The sequence below is a fragment of the Ictidomys tridecemlineatus genome, chromosome 1, assembly GCF_052094955.1.
Source record: "Ictidomys tridecemlineatus isolate mIctTri1 chromosome 1, mIctTri1.hap1, whole genome shotgun sequence".
Lineage (NCBI taxonomy): Eukaryota > Metazoa > Chordata > Mammalia > Rodentia > Sciuridae > Ictidomys > Ictidomys tridecemlineatus.
In genome coordinates this window covers 226,310,811-226,325,371 of record NC_135477.1, presented here as the reverse complement: position 1 = coordinate 226,325,371, position 14,561 = coordinate 226,310,811, and the positions used below count along the sequence as shown (strand labels likewise).

The following is a 14,561-nucleotide window of genomic DNA, read 5'->3' as shown; positions in this document are numbered from 1 at the left end:
ACAAGTAACCCTTGCCTCTTTTTAAGTTAATTATCTCAGGTATTTAGTTACAATGAAGGAAAGCTGACTAATGCAGAGGCAAGGATTATAAGGAAATTTTTCTATTACTTCAAAAACAAGAAATTGCCTGCAACCAAAAGATTAGAACATCCTGTTGCTTGTTCAAAGTGAGGTTAATTCCTTTACTTTATGTAAAACTAGAAAAAATATTAAATGTTATTTCCTTTTCCAGAGAAAATGTCACAGACAAGATAAGTGTTCTGTGCGTACAATGATTATTAGCAGCTATCTTCAGTTACACTTAATCATACAGACTTTTTCTTCAGAGGAGAGTAGTTATGATATTGCACAAAGCTCCTTTCAAGGGAAAAAAGCTAAATTTTTAAATACAATTTCTCTAAAGAATTTTTGTAAGAATCTGAATAATAATTATAAGATTAGCAAGTACAGAAATGAGGAACATAGACTGTTAATAAAGTGTTAAATAAGGAGTATGCCCTGTAAAACCTGATGCTTTTGAAAATAATATTTTCTTGAAAACTCTGAGAAATTCTCAGAAAAAGTAGAAACTTGTATTATAAACTTCTGCAAAGACTGTCTATTCTTGAGTGCCCCCCAACACTCTTATGGAAACAAGGAGCCAAGAAAAAATTCTATTTTCAATTGTATCCTCTATATATGTGAATTATATATTACAAAAAATGGTCATCAGACATTTGAATAGGATCAAAGAAAAAAAAACTATACAGGATTTTTTTTAAGTCATCATACTTAGTTTGTAAAGTCTATTGGCTAAAACTAATTCACTCCCTTGCTGGAAATGAAGAAAAAGATTGTCAAAGAGATCATTTGATGTGTTTTGGTCACTCAGTTAAGGAGAAGAGGTGGAATTCAAACCCAGTTCAGCCTGATGATGAAAACTTCACTTTTGATGTAACAACCAACTTACATGGACAATTATATTAAGCATTGTTTTCAACGCAAGAGTTGTATCATTCAAATATTCTGGTAATTTGGTACAGATCACTATTTCATGATTTCTTTGATACATTTTACTACCACCACATCTTTTTATATGTAATTTTGGTGCTAATTCTCCCTAAATAACTAACAATGTATTTTAAAATATAAGCACATAATCTAAAAATCTTCAATACATATAATTCCATGATAAAATATGAAAACTACCCACTTTCTAACACTCAAAATAACTCAAGTTATTTCTAAGACATGTTGGAAATATTTAACATTTTCAGAAACATTTTAATAGTAAAATATTAAAGAATAAGTAATCTCCCTATTTCTTTTGTAAAAGAAAGTAGTTCTTTCCACAAGTTTCTGTTCCATGAAAAAAAAAAGAAAAATTGCTATTAAAAATCCATGAAATTTATTGTATATATTTAAATTCTTAAACAGTAAAATATTCTATGTCCTGAATAAATTTTATACCAATTTTACTGTTTTTCTACCTGCTAAGTAAAAAAATAAATAACTCCTCTAAGAGTTTGCTAGGGGAATTATGATGATAAAAGCTCAATAGTCACATTATGTTCTCATGTTTTCCTTTGGATCTCTGTGTAGAACTAGGTATTTTGTTAAGCTGCTTATAAGGCCAAGTACATTTCCCTTCCAGTATATCAAAGTTCCGTGTACAAATCTGATGGATGAATGTAATTGGATATTAAGAACCCTCATGTACATCCAAATGATGCCAGTGTCACATCCGATGCACTCAAACAAAAACTTTGGGACAATATGAAATCTTTGACATATCATTTTAAGTCAATGAAACTCACAAAAATCAGTTTTCTAGAGTGAAAATTCATTGCTTATACACCCAAACACGGGGGGCAAAATATAACACTTGAAGTCACAGTTGTTTTGTATTTGAATGCACTGCCCTCTTAGTGCCTAGATTAATATACACAGGTGAACAACCAGGGAAGAATTCAATTATCCTACTCCTGAAATGTTTGATATTTTTCAAATAACATTGTTTATACAAATTAAAAAATCTTAAAATAATAATTTTCAAAGTTAAGATGCTATTTTCCAAGGTTATAAGAGAAATGCAAATTCTGATTTGCAAAGTACTTCTAAAAATTTTAATTTGTCTACTACCTCTGCATTTCTCCAAAACACATTGGATTGGAAAATGAGAATGCTGTTTTATATTATCACCACACTGTTAGTTATGTGGGATATAATTTAATCTCTCTATACCTCAGAATTTTTTAATCTCTAAAATATGAATTGAGAATAATATCATAATAAAAATGCATAAAATGAAAATTTCCTTTCCAATACCAGAGGCATCAAAATTTTAATCTGGTAGCTTTAAACTACAAAATTATTTATATCACTTCTAAGTAGCATTAGTTATCTGGATGGTAATTAAATTAAAATCTAGGTATGTTACAATTTTAGTGAGTTCCATACACATTCATATTCATCATACAATTATTTTTGTTTGGATTCTTTATTATATTGTGAATTGAAATTCTAGTTAATATCTAAAACTGGGTTAAAAAATAAATGCTATTTTTTAATACTTTAATAAAAAATATAAAGATCTACTATACCTAATGATAGATTTTTCAGATCGATAATAGAAGAGATTATCACTGTAATTGAATAAAGAATATTTTATTATTTTTTGAAGTTCAGAAACTAGTCATCTAAATTATTTAAAAAAAATAATTGACCTGTAAATTCAATTTTTTTAATATTGAAATTTCTTCAACTTATCATTTCCTGGGGCTTGCCTGACTGGGGATCTATCACATTATTACCAGGAATCTGGAAAGAATGAGTCAATCACTCAGGCAATTAAATGTTTCCATTAGGAAAACTTCCAGGCAATTAAGGTTTTTACCATTTCACCACTTAAAAACATTTTAACATATTTCAGTACAATGAAATCTAATTTATATTTTCTCAAATCTGGTATAGATTGTAAATATCCCTGATATTTTAAACAATCTTATCACCTACTTAACAGTGTTTCAATGGTTATAAAACATACTGCTAGCTTTTAAATCCTCTAAAAATGAGGAAAATGAGTAGAAATTAAATAGAGAATGCAATTAAAAATAGAATGTTTGCAAAATTATCGCCTTCTGCTTGAGCACCACAGGGCTGTTTAAGAAAGTCACATCACAATAGCTAAGTATGGAAACAATCTAGGTGTCCTTCAACAGATGAATGGATAAAGAAAATGTGGTATATATACACAATGGAGTATTACTCAGTCCTGAAAAGAGTGACTTTAAGAAATTTTCAAGTAAATGTATGGATCTGGAGACTAACATGCTAAGTGAAATAAATTTATTCCCAAAAGCCAAAGGTCAAATATTTTCACTGATACATGGAAGCTAACCAACCATAAGGAGAGAGGGAAAGAATTGATATTCAGTAGATTAAATAAAGGGGAATGAAGGGAACGGAGGGGGCATAGGAAAAGGAAAGACAGTGGAATGAACTGAAAATAATTCTCCTATGTACTTATGTGAATACAGCATAGTGAATCCCACCATAGTGTACATCCATAGGAATGGGGTGCTAATTAGAATAAGATATATTCTGTGCTTGTATAATTATATCAGAATGAATTCTACTGCCAGGTATAACTAAAAAGAACCAAATAAAATGAATGAATAAAAATATTAAATTTATAAAAGAAAGGTTGTATTTGTACTGTGTACATGCATTCTTTGATTCAGTCTCTTCAAATCTCATTCCTGGGCCAGCTCAGCTCTGCAATCTGCCTGTTACCAAAACAAAATAAATGCTCATTGAAGTTAAAAAAAAAAAAAAAGATAAATTGATCAAAATTTGGAGAAGCACAGATGAGAGAAAGGAGTTTTCTACCAAAGCTTGATGGAAACCAGTTACCTACTATCTGGATCATCCTGCTGTGTATGGTACCATGGCGATTCTGATGTTTTTGCTGTTGAATATTGTATATGTCATTTTTCTGTTCCCTCTTTTTGTTGTAGATCTACTTTTCTTTCTTTTTTTCCTTCTCAGTCCTCTCTGTGATCTATCTTTAGCAGCTTGTGCTGTTTTTGCGTTCTGTTCAGGGGTAGAGTTATTCAGAAAAGCAAAACATGCAAGATGTTTCTGTAAACAACTAAAAAGGATTCCGTGCTCCAATGATCAACATACCACTTAAGTGAAGTAAAAGAAATTAGATATTAAAATTCGATTCAGTCTTTTTATGTTCTCATTGGAAGAAAACATTCAATCTATTTCATTTAATAGACATGATGAATCCTCTCTAAGTGACAGCTAATAAAATTATTATACTAAAATTGAAGAGCATTTTTATTGATATACTAATGAGATATTTTCATAGAGTTTTTCCCTCAATTGCTTAACTGACTTTCAAAAATTTTAGTTCATTAATTTTTAATAATAATAAGGTAGAAGGATAACAAAAAATCTTTTTAAATGAATATAATTTTCTAAGGTAATTTTACTTGCCAAAGCTTAAGCAATGAATGTGAGATCTAGTCCTTTATCTTATATTATCACCTGAATATACGTATGTACCCATTAAGTAGTATATTGCTCTAGTTAAAAAAAACTTGAAAATATTTTGTATCAAAGTGATTTAAATGGCTTCATTTGGGTGTCAACAGTTTTAAGGATTTTTAAAATTCAGATTTTTAATCTCTTTATTTCAACATAAACGATTTCTTATTTCATATATTTTTCAAACAAAAAAATTCTGACTCTACGAAGTAATTATCATATTAATTATGAAGAATGGGCAGATTGTTATTTTGTCTTACAAAATAATTTATTATTTGTAAATGGGAGAGAAAATCTATTAGTGATTTAGATCAGAAAATTCATGGTAAATAAAGAGTTCCATACATATATTTTCTTTAAATCATGAACTTTTTAGTAACAGTGATATCTTTGTTAATAAAGAAAATACATTCCACAAATGTTTTATTTAAAGGTACTCCATTACTCCTGGTAGATAATGCATTCTAGATAACAAATTCCAGGCTTAATAAAAGAAGGATGGATAGAAGACATAAGTTCTTGCTTACATTTTATTCTGCCACTACCTCTCCTTCCGTTCATTTTCCCATTCCTTATCTTCAATTATCTTCTTATAGAGTCAGGCCGTTTAATTCAGAGACTCAATGGTTCTCCATTTGTCATCAAACACAATACAAATTATTTTGGATTTTATATGTACTAGGGTTTTTCAAATACGCCATGCCCATTCAAAGTGCATGAATTACCTAGGGAATCCCAAGCATTTTCCTATCTACCTTGTCCTTTTTGTTTTTATCTCTCTGGCTGAAATCACTATTTTTCCACCTAGATCTTTTCTCTGCTTCTTCCCTCTAGTTATAGATTTTAGTTGGTCATGGAGCTGTTCACTTAGATTAAATTTCTCAGCCTCCTTGAGTAGAAATATGTCTAAATTTTCATCATCGGAGTGTGAGTAGATTGTTGTGTAGGTTTCTCTTAATTCACAACTATAGCACAGCTTCAAACATTCAGAAAGGAAAAAGTCCCTAAGGGATTGGGACACCAGGGGCAGCAGTATTTGAGATCTTGTTGAAAATGCAAATTCTCGGGCCCCACCTCAGATTTTTAATCTATTCCCAGATTTTGGGAATAGATCTCACACATCTGTTTACCCAAGCTCTTCAGATAATTATGACGTACACTACAATTTTGAAGGCACTGTTCCAAAGGCTAGTGGGGGAACACCTTGGAAGAGACTGTATCTCTAAATGGCCATCTGTAGCAGAGGAACCCCATTGACCTGACTTCTCTCATTTCCCAAATTTTATTTATAAAACTACATAGATCCTTAAGTCATTAAAGAGTTGTGTCTCCTTCTTATAGATGCTGGTGATTTCCCATAAGTTATTATTTATCCTTCGGGGATGGTATGTTTAATATTTTCACCTGCTAAGATTGAAATCTTTGTTGGGTTTCTGCAAGTTAACACTGGATGACTTGCATAACGCCAGGGAATCTTCAGCAATTTTTGCTTTCTTTTAATCTATTTATATACATGGTTGACTGATATTCATTAAAATTTTATATATTTTACATTATTTATTGTAGTATAGATTAAACCCAGGAGTGCTTAATAACTGAGCCATATCCCCACCCATTTTTATATTTTTATATTGAGACAGGGCCTCTATAATTTGTTTAGGACCTTGCTAAATTTTTGCCAAGGCTGGCTTTGAACCTGTGATCCTCCTGCCTCAGCCTCTGGAGCCACTGAGATTATATGCAGGGGCACCTCCATACCCACCTTTCATTTAAATTTTGAAAACACAAATATTTTAACCACTGTTTCATTTCAAATTTTTACCCAGTCTTTCATTGTATTCTGGCTAAAATACAACATGGTGAACTCAGGTTACACAGTCCCTCATAATCTGATTCTTGTAAGTCTCTCCTGCCTCATTTTGTCTTTGTACTTCAGTCATACTTTCCTTCTGCCTGTTTTTGAATTGTAGAAAGCTTCTTTATACCTCCAAGTGCTTTGCCCATTTGGCTCACTTCAATATCTTCCTTCTAATCATCCTCTAGACCTGTTCTAAAACATTTTTTTCCACCCCACTGCATCTCATATGAATTAAATCAAAGTTTTAAAATTTCTTCTCATATTTTTTTTCCCTTAATTTCACTTGGAAAAATTTTCTAATAGTGTCATGCTTTCTGTGAATGATGTTATGGGTGTTCTTAACCTCCCTTCCTATGCATAATGCCATAAGAAACTTGATGAGAGTTTTGCTCACCGTAGAAACTGTTACAAGACATCATATATAGTGAGCATTAAATAAATGTGTTTTAATAGGTAAAAAAAATCTGATACTCAACTCACTTGATACATTTTTTTTTAAGATTATTTGGATCCTACTCATAAAATAGTGCTGTTTCCAGTTATTTATTAGAGTTGTCTCTATCTATTTACAATGCTGACTTTCCTGCACAATACATTTGTGTTCTATCACTTCCTGTTTATGATGTAATTTTTTTTCTATTGTACAAGTTCAGCATTCCAGCACTTAAAATTATTCTTAGATGATACATTGCAGAGGTTTCTTTCACGCTCTCCCCAGAAAGGTAGTTTTTGCTTCATTCAAATTAAATAATTCAGTTTTCCCAAATATTCCCACCTTTGCATACTTTATTCCTGTCTACAAGGAATCCTCTCAAAATTAGGGCTTCTTTCTGGGGCAGTTCTCCCATGGTGATTACCTCTGCCTGCTGATTTCCTCAGCATAATTCAAAACCCATTTCCAGTGGATCCCAGTGATCTGGCCAACCAAATACAAGTCAGATGCAGGATGAGAGGCTGAGTCTTTTACACTGGGGACTCTTATAATGTTAGTGGCTCCCCAGTGACCAGCATCTGTCCTGTGAAAGTGCTTCAGAGTGTATTTACAATTTATGGTACATGAGGAACATACACCAAAAACAAACACTTTAAAGAAAAAAATTTAGGGTATGAGTTCAAATGAACATTCGAAATTTCTAAAAACATAAATCTATAGATCAATCAATAAAAGAAAACAAAATGGAACCCTACAGCCATTATTAAAAAGCTATAATGTGCTATAAACCGCAAAGAACAAAAGAAGGCTTAGTGAGGACAAATCTTTAGCACTTTTCATGGTTCTGAAACCATGGATACATACAATACACAGGTGGGAGAGTTCAACATGGAACATAGAGTATTAGTATAGAAGCTTTCACTAAGGAAAAGGGGACACAATATCCCCCAGTGAGTTATTTCAAAATATAAAAGTCAGAAATCAGTGGTATAGGTGATTTGCAGTGGGCAAAATTCTTTTTCTTTTTAGTGTAATTAACAGGCGTGCTTTCCCCCTTAACTTGTTCAAATCTTTAAAACAGCACTTAGAGTGGATGCATTTTCCCAAATGAGTATCTGTAATATCACTGCTCTACCAGAAGCCTGGTTTGTAGCAGTTCAAGTGATTATATGCAGCTAACCCAAGGTTATCACATAGCAGTTTTTTTTTTTTTTCTGAGAGAATTTCACAGAGATTTCAAGCTCTAGGACCTTCCTGAGACTATTTGGCAGTTCTAAGAATTTAACATACAGTTCATTAATTTAAGTTAAAAAAAGCAAGTATATGGTGTGACCTCACGGAAAATTTCCAAACTAATTAGGGAACCATGTGGAATCCTGCTTATGGCAGTTTCATTTGTAAAGGGAGAAAAAAAAAAACATTATGAGTAATTATTAAGGAAACTAAGTGAAATTGTTTTGTTGAAAGCACCTGATTTCAAAGCTCTCTCTTCCCATTATGAATGATCTCAATGACAATTAGGGTATGAAAACATTATTTATTTAAGCTCTGGGTTGATAAGATTTTCTGAGGTCATGATCATTATAATTTCAGAGACCTCCATTCTTCTGAAAACAAATATTACATATCTTACAAAGTCTTTAAACCAAATTAGCAGCCCAGCTGATTAATTTCCTGATATACGTCAAAAGAGTTTTATAAAAGAGGATGTAACATTTTTTTTTCTGTTTTGATTAAATAACACTATGATGATCATAGGCATTATTCTAAACTGTTGCTCTTTGCTCAACCGTGAATTGAGTCATGTGAATAATTTTTGTTTCTGTTTTTGCTTCTTATTGAACACTTAGAACTAATAATAGCAGCAACAAATTCTTCATCTTCCTGAAACAAGGGCTTCTGATTTGTCCTAAAGCAGAAAGACGCACCTGATCAACCAGCAACTAAAAAAATTGCTTCAACCCTCATGAAAGGCACTTTGATAATGTGCCTTTTATTTCCAGGAGTAAGTAATCTATTTCAGAGTTCTAGAAGGAAAAGCAGAATGAAATATTCATTTCTAAAATATGATGTGTGTTCAAGCAAAATACAAATAAACAAATAGCAGGGGCACTGGAGTGTATGACTGTAGTCTCAGCTACTTTCCAGGTGAAGGCAGAAGGATCACTGGAGCCAAGGAATTAGAGATGAGCCTGAGCAACATGGTTTTATTTTGAGACCCTCACAAATAGCCAAATAGACAAACAAATAATCAAGTACTTGCTGTTAACCCCTGAGGCACGATGTTTGCCTACATGTAAACAGCCAATACTTCTATGGAGAGTCAAGTGACATCTTTAAGAAAACTTCAAATCATGAATCCTGATCCTACTTATTGGTATAACACCTGTGACCATCCGTATTTCTCACCCCCTCTCTAGTGCTTTTGCACCCTCAGGTGTTTCTATGTGTGCGCGGCTGAAACAACAGCAGAGGCATAGGTCTTCCTATCCTGATGTTTGTATTTCTTTAGAAAGAGAGTGTACACAATGCACTGATAAGTATACGCTGAGAAGATCAGGGGAGGCTGTAAAGCCTTCCAAATAGAGAGAAGAATTTATTATATAGACAGTGAAAGACTTAAAAGCATGTGAGGAGGTAGTGTGAAAGGTGTGGCAGTGGGAGGAGTCTCTTGGGTTTTTGAGAGAACTGTGTTTAGCTGCCTGGAAAAGAGATTTGGTTGAGAGATCCTTTAGAGTTTAAAAGCTGGTTTCCCAGTACTCCTTTACTCAAATTCTTCTTGAAGGGCATACTACCAAGAACCATAATTACTTTATTTTAAATGAACTGAAATCTGCTCACATTCTGCAAATGAGATGTGAATAGCTTGAAAATGAGAGCAGGTTTTATCTCTGGGGTATCACTAACTTATACAAATTTGAAAGACTAGAGTGATTTAAAAAGGAAAAAAAAAGTTCCATGGAATAAGAAATTTATGCAATAGTCCTGACTGTAGATCTTCATTTACAGGACAGAATAAGGACCTATAAATCTTTAACTAAAATCATTCATATTTGTCATTCAGGCTTTTCAGATATTTTCAGCTTTATTACATGAAATTCTACAATTCAATCATGTTTTACACATGATTATATACCCTTTAGTTTCTTGGTTGAGAGTCTGCTTTAATAAAGGTATCTTTAAATTCAAAGGGCGTTTAATGGGCATCATAGAAACTTTTTTCAAGATGAACAAAATGGAATCACTTTTTTTTTGAGGTTTTTTGGATTTTAATTTTGGTAAACTGGCACATAGTAATTCATGTGGAAGACTGGCTCTACCATTAAAAAAACAGATTCCGTTTAAACAACTTATTTTCTACCTACCTTGCACTTATCTACTCCCAAGTTTCAGTAAGTTAATGAGTGTATTAAGATATTTGGAATTGATAATTTCTGCAAATAAAGTGATTCTTTGGTCATATTGAAATTCTATATTAAAAACCTTCCATGTGCATCAGTATAACAAAGTAAGTTGAAAATCTTTCTCTAAATTCATAATGTGTATGTGCTAAAATCCTTGCTCTTTATAGAGGAAAACATGCACACATAAATTCTTGGTCCTGTAATTATTTGATAGCAAAAAGGTTGACAAGAAGAAAAAATAATAGTAGGCTTCACACGAAACAATTCAAATATATGAATTAAGATCTAGTAGTATAATGAAACAAGATGATCAAAAGAAGTCTCACTTCATGAAGGCAAGAAAAACTGCAGGTATACCTATAAAAGAGGGTAATAACTTAAGGTCAGTTATAAAAGAAAGGAATGGTCATAGTGGAGAGTTTTTTAGATAGGTGTTTCTCAAAGCTAATTCCTTTGAAAATAAATAATTTAAAATACATGGAGGCTTGGCATAGAGAGCAGAAATAACTTGTTGAATATTTAGGGCACACAAATTTATGGCACACACATTTTAATAACAATGTGTCTGCTAATATTTCTAAACCTATTTTTATCAGGGCACAGTTTTATATATGTACAATACTTATTATCATGACCTGTCGTACTGGCTTTGACAGAAGGTAAGGACTTAAAGGATTTACTAGTTGGGACAGACTGCCTCAGGTTCATTGAGCAACTAATTTGAGACACAATATTGGTCATGGAAAAACCTTCCTCACACATAGTTTTACAATTGTAAAGGGTGACCCGAGAGCACTATGTAAAGATCTAAAGGTAGAGTGAGAAGTTTCCTCATTGGACTAGTGCTCAGATTTTTTTAGAGAAAACAGTTGCTCTGCTCTGAATCCCTTCCCAAATTCTGCAATAAGTTTGTAAGAAGGCTACTTTCTCATATGGGTGTAGAGAACACCTCAACAAAACCACTGGGAATCTCAAATAGATTCACATTTGGCAGACACAAGTCTGGGGTCTGGAATTGCATCTGAGAACACGTTAACAGTCTGCAGACACAGTTGTCTGACTCTCACCAAGGAAGGCTGGATGGAGGCTTCTCGTTGGTTTCATGGAGGAGGCTGGGAGCCTGAGAGATGGCCTAAGGGAAGGGTGCATGGATGCATTTGTGCTTCCTTGTGGACCAGATCTGAACCATAGAGGACGACCAGCATTGCCTCCTGGGTTCTATCTGAAAGATCCTCATGGAAGAGTAAGAAACTCCTAGCAGACAAAGACTGGAGATGAACTGTGAGAATTTTCCAGTTCTCATCCAGGAAATGCAGGAAAACTTAACAGATCTCACTTAAAGAGTTCAAAGGATCTCAGGAGGGAAATGTTAGCACTAATCATCTGCAGACCCACACAGAGACTCTAGCTTATCACATATACCAGACACATCAAAACTGACTCTTTCCTTTCCTTCTGTTTTCTACCTTGGTGAGAAGAGAAACAACAGCTCCTCATGGGTTTATGATAGAGAAAGAAAAGAGGACACGGACAAAGCCTCCTTTGTTACTCCTGGCTTCTAGCCCCCAAATACATGAATGGGGTTGGGGAGGATTTAATTTGCCCCGAAAAAAAAATCTCATTAAGTCAAATTAAAGGAAATATTGGAGAGAAAATTGCACTTTCTTTAGAATATGAAGTTGAGCTTTTTCATTAGACCTGTTATAGAAACTATACAATTTCCTGGTAATGTAGAACAGAACATTGGGGGAGGCAAAATAATAATTTAGTAAAAACTCAAAGTAGCCAAATCACAAAAGAAGGTGCAAATCAATCATACATTCAACAGAGCCATCCTATAATACCAACCCTCTCACATTATAAACTCTCTAAATGAAAGGAAAAGAAAATGGAGCTGCCTGAAAATAGTACAATACCAAACATGACAAGCCATGAAACCAGCAGCATAAATTATAATCAAATCAATGTTTGAGTTGTAATATATATGTATGTATGCACATATATAAATGTATATATAAAAATATATACATATATGTATCTCTTTATATATCTATGTCTCTCTCTCTCTCTATATATATATATATTAAAGTCATATATATATATATAATTTAAAAAGCAACTGAAATGGAAAAGGCAAAAGTGTAAGAGAAACTAGAGTGAATTCTGGAGCAAAATTGACTGGATTGAATACCAATGTACTCTGAATGGCAAGTAAAAAATATTTGAAGGAAGAACATATAACATATATTAGCTAAAGTTTACTTCCTTTACATAAAAAATATGATATTATCAGGTTTATGAAAGTGAAAATATTGTCAACATGAATTTTAAAGTCTTTTGTGGCAGATTCCGACATACCTAAAGACACATACAATGAGAATATTTAAACAATTCTTCAAAAGTTTAAATGTAGAATTATTTTTAAAGCTCAGTAATTCTACTTTTAGATATACACCAAAAGTGAAGCACGTACTCAAATAAATACTTCCACAGAATTGTCAGTAGTGGCAATTCTCTATTTATAATAGAGAAAGTTCCAAATATTCCCAATGTCCATCAACTACTGAATGAATATACATGATTATTATATCCATACAATTGAGTATAAATCTTCTATAGAAAGGAATGAAACATGAATACATTTTACAAGGTGGACCATCCTTGAAAACACTAGAGAGGTCACATAGTGTAAGATTACATTTTTAAGACATTCAGAACCAGAAACATAGAGACCAAAAGCTGATGAGTGTTTGCCTGTGGCTGGGGAGAGGAGGCCATGGGGACTGACTATTTAATGTGCTCCTCTTGGGGTGTTGAATATGAGGAGGAACTAGATAGACATGCAGGTTGTACCAGACTGTGAACAGACCAAATGCCACCATGTTGTACACTTCAAACAGTTAATGATGAAATTTTTTGAGAATTTTGCTTAAATTAAAAAATAATAACTTAGCAAAGACTCAAAGTGGCCAAATCACAGAAGGTTCAAATCAATCATACGTTAAGCAGGGTCATCCTATAAGATTAATAGAAAAATAGACATATAAGATCATAAAAATACAATTTAAGTATTAACAGAAAGTACTGAAGAACTTTGTTGTCTAGTATAATTCTGACTAGAAAATGAGTACAATATTCTATAGCTGAACTTATTGAGGGATATTTGGACACAAATATATTTACAAATATTTTCTTTGAGCCAGCTGTTGCTGATTAAATTAGTCTGAATGTCAGGAAAAAAAAAAAACAGTGTTAACAAGTATCCTCCCTTTTACCAAACACAGGTAAGATCCATAATTTGGTGACTTGAAATACAGCAAAGATCACAACATCTTTGTATATAAATGTCTACATTATTAAAGAATTAGGATTCCTAGGTTAGATCTGATTTACATGAGCCTAAAATCATAAAAACAGTGGCAACATATTTAATGTGCAAAATAGTGCTAAGCAACACAGTTCTGGAAAATTAAGATTTATTTGTTTTTAAGAAAACATGAAGCAATGATGCAAACAAACTAGATGGGAAAGGAGGACTTTAATTTAAAGCAACTGAAATGGAAAAGGCAGCAGTGAAATGGAAAAGGCAGTGTAAGAGAAACATCAGATATACCATATTGTAGCTTTGCCTTAAATCACTATAAATTACCCCAAGCTCATTTGAATATATTAACTTAGTTCAAATTTACCATTGTATAAAATCTTGTCCCATACTGTGCTCTTTGTTCTATACAGTTTAACTGGAGTCTTTATTTAAAAATGAACCTAAAAACAGTTTTGGTGGTTAATCTTTTCATTGCCTCAGTAATGAAGAACCAACTTCTTCACTGTAATAGATGGTGGCAGTGTAATTACATTCAGGGGAAATAAAATATCTAGGTTTCCTTTCTCCTGTTGTGATTATAGTATCAAGCACTTCTGTAAATAAAACAGCAACTGAAATGCTGTTTTGAAAATTAAGCTATTATAATTCACTAAAAATATTCTAGAGCAATTTTAGCCATCACTTTCAGAAATGACTTTTGGCAGCTCAAATGCCTTATACACTATCATGTGCAATGGAGTCCCTGTGTTTTATGTTCTTCCTTCAAGTGTAAAATATTCTCATTTTCTAGTCAGAAAGTTACTAATATTTGGTTAAGGGTATTAGTAGTGTTCTGCTAACCAATGTTTAGTCCCAGCCAAAGTAATTAAGCATATTAAAAATGCAATGACTAAATCATTGCATAAAATTACTTTTTTTCTCCCTTTTGAGAAAAGTTTAGAGCAACAATCATTTTAATTAACACGGTGTGCATAAGAATGCACAACAGCAACTGTTTACATGCAT

The 14,561-nt window shown here is 32.7% G+C and overlaps 1 protein-coding gene across 1 annotated transcript in view; it reads right to left on the bottom strand.

Annotated features, from left to right (window-relative positions):
* Nucleotides 1-14,561, bottom strand: part of Hcn1 (hyperpolarization activated cyclic nucleotide gated potassium channel 1) — a 369,751-nt gene that overhangs the window by 106,216 nt on the left and 248,974 nt on the right. The gene's annotated exons all lie outside the window — the stretch shown is intronic.